Raw genomic sequence first — 6,000 nt, forward strand, 5'->3', positions numbered from 1 at the left:
ACTTAATTTTACCACGCAACCTGTTTCTTTGTTAGTCACCGAAATACAAAAGCAGCCTAGGTTTTCAGGAGAGAAAAACTACATACATGCTGGTCATCCTCCAAAAAAAAAAAAAAAGGTATGGGGAGGGAGGGAATGTTAATTCTGACATTTCCTTTTCTCCCCCTGAGACCCTCTATCTGGAATAACATTGACATAACAGAAACAAACAAGACTCCTTACAATGGCTACAGTTTAACAAAGGCGTCTATGGATTTTTACCTTCCTGGGTTTCTGCACAAAAGCAGCAAATGTAAGCACAGTTGCCCCAGCAGCTGGCAAGTTCTCTCCCATACGCGAAGAAGTTGTGGAGCAGCTGGGGAATGCAAGATGCTTTTGAACAAGCTGCTATGTGATCCAAAATAAGGCTGCCTGTTCATCTTCCCCACAATGGAAGCGACAGCCCAGCGCAGGTCTGGCGCATGCCCCGCAGCTGCTTCTTTCTTCCGCCCTGGAAACTCAACAAGTAGCTACAAATGAAGCGAGATGCACAAAAGGGGAGAAACCTCCCTGCTAACCCTTTGCACGCCGTCCCCTGGTCATAGACATGCAGCTCATTAGCACCCAAATGGAAAAATCTGTGTATGACTTTCAAGGGCAATCCCACCCTGGACTCCACTCCATGCCCTTCTTGGTGACAACTTTCACCATTGGGTGGTATTTAATGATGTTATAAGGTCTCCAGCCCTTCACCTAGGATGATTATTTAAAAGATAAATGCAAAAACCAAGAACTAGGAAGCAGCAATGTTCAGGAGGTCTTCATCAACAACTTGACATAGTACACTTAAAAATAGCTATTTCTCCACTTGCATTGGCTAAATCAAAAATCTTCCAAGTTTTTTTTTTTTTTTTTAAACACATGAAATAGTTATCCTGGATGTTCACTCGTGTAGCTTAACTGGACGTAACCAGATCCCTCTCTGCCACCTTCCAAATGTTAGTTTGGCAATCTGGGCATCATACACAGTTGACCATATTTGAGCAAACAGTTTTAAAATGTTATCTCAAACTCTCCTCCCTCCCTGATCAATTTTGTGGCTCATCTTTAAACAGACTCCAGAAAATATTCTATTTTCCAAGCATATTCCAGAAAGATTTCTATTTTCCCACTTGCCAGGATCAGGCCAGCACAATTTTCACAGACACAGAAATTTTCTTTAGCGTTGTCAGTGGCTAGTGAAGGCACAAAGAGAAGAACTGCTTCCTTTTCTCCAGCTTGTTTGGTGGTTTTGAGGGCTTTTTTATTTTTTAAGTCCTGTCCTCTTGGCCACGGGATACTGACTTTGAATTTAAAAAGAAAGAGGAATAGCTGGAAGGTTGGCCACAAAATTACACAGCGGTGACAGGAGGAGGAAAACCGGGCGGTTCCAGAGCTCCTTGTAAATTCCTTGGGCGACTAGACAAAGTTTTCCATCATTACCACCCCACCCCCAACACACACACACAACACTTGCTGACAAGAAAGAATAGCTAAGTGCATTACCTTGCTACATGAATGAAGACGATCAAGTTAACTCTCAACTATTGTACCTCTCCACACAAGGGAAGGAAGGTTCTGTTCTCAAACCTCCTCATTATTAGTTAACACTTGTTGAGTGGCTACAGTGTTAGGATCCCTGCCACGAAGTGCCTTATATGAAGGGTCACTTTTAACCCTTGCAGCTTGAAACCAGGCAATGCTACGATTGTGGTGGTGTTTAGCTGCTAAGCAGTACCCGACTCTTTGGACTGTGGCCCTCGAGGCTCCTCTGCTCATGGGATTTCCCAGTCAAGAATCCTGGAGTGGGTTGCTATTTCCTTCTCCAGGAGATCTTCCACACCCAGGGATCAAACCCATTCCTCTTGCTTGGCAGGTGGATTCTTTACCCTTGTGCCACCCGGGAAGCCCCAGCGTCACACACCTCTAGACAGGGGAGGCAGCAGAGGAAGCCGGCCCTTAATCATCACACCTCGCTGCCTGCACAACTGGCAGTGCCCTAGGACATTCTGAGTCAGGACCATCATTCCAGGGCTTCATACATTTTTCTCTGAGACAACACACTTCCAGTACACTCAAGACAATACCACCTTCTCATATCATAAACTGGAGTTCAATAAGGCTTAAAGATGTGATGATCTCAGATGCCTAATAGGAATTTTGTCATAACCTACTAGTTATGGCTTTAATTAATGAAGGTTGATGCATTTCTAAGGCAGACTTCATTTTAAACACACGTGGCAGCAATGTCAGAGCTTAGATGGGGTAGGAAATGCAGCCGTCTTCCTGCAGGAAGGCCAACGGAGCTGTGAGCTTCCCAGATAGACCTCCTGAGCCCCGGCCCACCTGCCTAATGAGACGCCTGCGCAGGCAAACCGCAGCTGTTTCTGCCTCTCTTTTGTGCTGTCAGATGACTCTAAGCAGTTTAGTTGTCTTCATATACCTTAAGCTTTAAACCAAGAGTTTGGGGGAGTTCCCTTGGAGCCTAATGGTTAGGGTTCTGGCTTTCACTGCCAGAACCCATGGGCCTGGGTTCAATACCTGGTTGGGGAACTGAGATCCTCCAAGTTGCTCGCGGTGTCCTAAACAAACAAACTTGGTTTAGCTGAGGCCCTGAGCGACTGCAAAAGTCAGCCACAGGAGGAGTCAATCTAATCCTAATAACTAACACCATCAAACCGAACCCAGGCTTAGAGCTTGTACCTCTGACTGCAATCACCAATCCACAATGCCTCTCGAGGGGGTAGCCTTTGGCGTAGGAACTGGGACTAGGAAACGAACGGTACTCTTTTGGAGCAGGACAGACTCGGTGCTGGAAACCTCTTTGAGCCCGTTTCCCCATCTTTACGAAAGAAGTCATGTTTCTGCGGGAGGCTAGGAGGCTTAAAAGTGAATGGTGACGATCCTTTCTAAGTGGATATAAGAGTCTCGTTTAGAAGGCCTTTCCCTACTTCAGAAGGGAGTGGCGGCAGATAAGAAAACGTGAAACCTATCCATCGATTACGGCCGGATACGGTTTCACACCAGAGCAGAGCACCCCGGCTTTCTCCTGGGCAGCACCTCCTCTGGCGTCCTGCTCCCGGGAAGCGCCTGTCGCACAAGGGAGATGCTGCCGCTGCCATCCCAAGGACAGGCTTGTGCCTAAGCCTGGGGTTTGCACGCAGTGACCACAACCTCGGGGAAGAAGAGGAGCTCTCCTCTTTCTCCCCGCCGTCCTCTCCCCTCGGCGGAACTTCAACTACAACAAACCTTCAGGACTGCACCCCAGCTGTAATGCCGACGCCAGAAGCGCTTAACCCCGCACCTGACCCAGATTGCGGCCTGAACTAGAGCTGCCAGGTCGCTCGCTCACAGTAATGCAATTACCGCCTTCTGGAGCTCCCCTCGGGGTACCGGCGGACTGCCGCTGTCACCCCGGGACTAAGCCCCTCCCTTCCGGGAGCCCGCGCGGAGGGGCGTGGCCCGGGGGGCTGGCAGGGCGCGCGGCGCCTGCACTTCCCACCGCTGGGGCGCGACCCAGGGACCCCGAGGAAGGCGCCCGGGGGCCGCTGCTGCCCTCACCCTCCGCCCAGGCGGTGAGATAGGGAGGCCGGCAGTGTCGCAGTTCTGGGCACACGCCTGTCCCTCCCCGGGCCGCCCCTTCCCCGCCCCTCCTCCCAGTCTAACGGGCCGCCCCGCTAACTTCCCGAAACTCCGCGGAGGGGAAGCCTGAGCCGGCCGGTGCCGCGGGGCGGCGCGCGCCCGGGCGCGCCGGGACGGAAGTGGGTGGGAGCGGCGACCGCGCCGCGCCTTTGTTGTTGCTCCGGGACCCCGCAGGCCCCCGCCCCCGGGAGCGCCCCATCGCGGCGGCCCGGGGATCGGCCGCCCCCGGTGCCCCCGGCAGGACCGTCCCAAGCCCAAGTCTAACTTCACCTCCGGCCCCCGGGGGAGGGCGCACCGCGGCGCGTCCTAGTGTCTGCCCGCCCAAGCTCTGCGCGGCCGATCGCTGCCCTCGGCCACCGCGCGGAGGGACGCTCCTCACCGTCTTTCCGAGCTTCCCCCAGACTTCCCGGGGCACAGCTGCCGCTCCCCGCCCGACTGCCGCTGGGCAGCCTGGACTCTCGACAGCGCCGCGGCCACTCCCTGCCTGCTTTCCCAGAACGAGGACCGGGTCCCCCTCCCGGGATGATTCACAGCTCCTCACCTGGAGCCTCACTCGAGTGCCCTCCCTCCTCTGGCCGGCGCGGCGATCGGGAGCGGGCGCCCTCTGCCGGGCCACCGGCCGGAGCTTCCCCGGGCTGGAGCGGGTCGGGAACATGGAGCCCGGCCGAGCGCAGGGACTCCCGCGCCTCCCACCGCGGCCACCCACGAGAGTAGGGGTCAGCGCGCCGGGACTGTCCTGGGCCGTTATGCACGAACTGGGCCCGACCCCGGCCCAAGAGGACCAGGGCTGTCCCTGTGCCCCGGGGCCACTGCGCGCCCCACTCGCGGGCCGGCCGGTCCAGCTCTGCTCCCCGGAGGCGTCCTCAGGAACCCACCATTAGCCGCGTGTGCAAGACCAGTTTAAAAAAGCCCTGGAAAGTCAGTTTCACTGTGTCAAACAAAGTTTGGGTCCTGATTCTCAGTAGACGTCTTCTGCCCGAATTAAAGGGCCGGAGGCGAGGGTGGTGGCCATTCACACCCCCGAGCCCTAGGACTCGGAAGACACTTGGGGCAGCTTCAGGGACAATCGCAGTCCCAGGGGAGCCCAGGTCGGCCGGCGTGTTGCTCCCCAGCCGGGGGGAGTGGCTGGCCAATGACTCGTTCTTTCGCCCGAGTAAACACACTTCCAGCAGGTGAGCTTACCCGTCTCCCGCTACCCCCGCCTCCGCCCTGCCGCAGATCCAGGGTACAACTTTGGAGAGGGGCCAGGAGGAGCCGAGAGGACACCCACGCTCGAGGGTCCGCGTCCCCAGCCCAGGGGTTCCCCAGCTCGCCCCGACTTCCCGCACTCACCCAGCCGGCGCGCTCGCCCACCTGCCTGCCAGCCGCCGGCGCAGAGTTCCCCGCGGCGACGAGGGTGGCGAGGGGGCAGCACACTGGTCCTTGCGCGAGCTGGCTCTCGGCGAGGGGCTCGGAGGGTCTGTCCGGCGCTCGGTCGCCGCAGCTGCCAGAGCAGACGAGTTGCGAGGCGGGTCAGGGCCCAGCGAGCGCCTCCTTCCCCGAGAGCGGGCGCGCGAGTCCCGAAGCGGCGGGCGGGCGCCGGGTATTAATTGTAGGGCCCCCGGGTGTCGGCCGCCGGGCGCTCTGAGTGGCTCGGACCGCGCGCCAGGCCAGCGGGGCCCGGGCGACCCACCCCCTCGGCGCGCACCCGCGCCTGCCGGGGAACGCGCGCGCGCGCGCGTCCGGCGGCTCCGGGCCCCAGGGCTCGTCGCGCTCCCGGGGCTCCAGACCTGCAGCCGCTCTGAGGCCGGAGGGGCGCCACTGACCTTAGAGGCCTGGGACTGGAGCTTCGAGTGTCCAGTCGATCCAGGGATAAAACCCAGCAAAGTGTGCGGACTTTGTAGTCACAGGCGCTCCGGGCCCGTTGTCAAGGAGACCGTCCTGGCCCCTCCAATCACAACTGTGAAAGTCACGTCACCCTCCGACCTGCGGGTCTGGACGGAAGACCTTGCCTTTCTTTCCCCCACCCCCCAGCCAAGTGGTTCTCATACTTTACTTTCGCTGATCAGAATCCCCCGCCCACCTCCACCTGAGATTTGTTGAAACACTTGTCGCGAAGCCCCGCCCCACTTTCCGATGCTTTACATCTGCCAGGGCTGAGAACTTGGCGTTTCTAACAAGTTCCCAGGTGATGCTGAGGCAGTTGCAAAGATTAAACGAGTTAATAAGGTTCGTGGAGTACATGGTAATCTGCAAAGCAGTAGGTAAATTTAGATTTGTGAAATCCGCACTTACTATTCATCTGTTTCACTAGCTTGCGTTGGCATGTGATTTCCATCCAGCCCCTGCTGCTTTTCCTCT

General features: G+C 56.9%; 1 protein-coding gene across 8 annotated transcripts in view; it reads right to left on the reverse strand.

Annotated features, from left to right (window-relative positions):
• Window positions 1-5,204, reverse strand: part of SVIL (supervillin) — a 254,554-nt gene extending 249,350 nt beyond the window's left edge. For 7 of the 8 annotated variants that reach the window (XM_065921239.1, XM_065921238.1, XM_065921237.1 and 4 more), the window contains exon 1: window positions 4,993-5,204. The gene's annotated coding sequence lies outside the window, so the exon portion shown is untranslated. The remainder of the gene's footprint in view (window positions 1-4,992) is intronic. The other variant, XM_065921232.1, reaches the window with a different exon arrangement.
• Window positions 5,205-6,000: the final 796 nt, after the last annotated feature.

This window comes from Muntiacus reevesi, chromosome 2, assembly GCF_963930625.1.
Source record: "Muntiacus reevesi chromosome 2, mMunRee1.1, whole genome shotgun sequence".
NCBI lineage: Eukaryota > Metazoa > Chordata > Mammalia > Artiodactyla > Cervidae > Muntiacus > Muntiacus reevesi.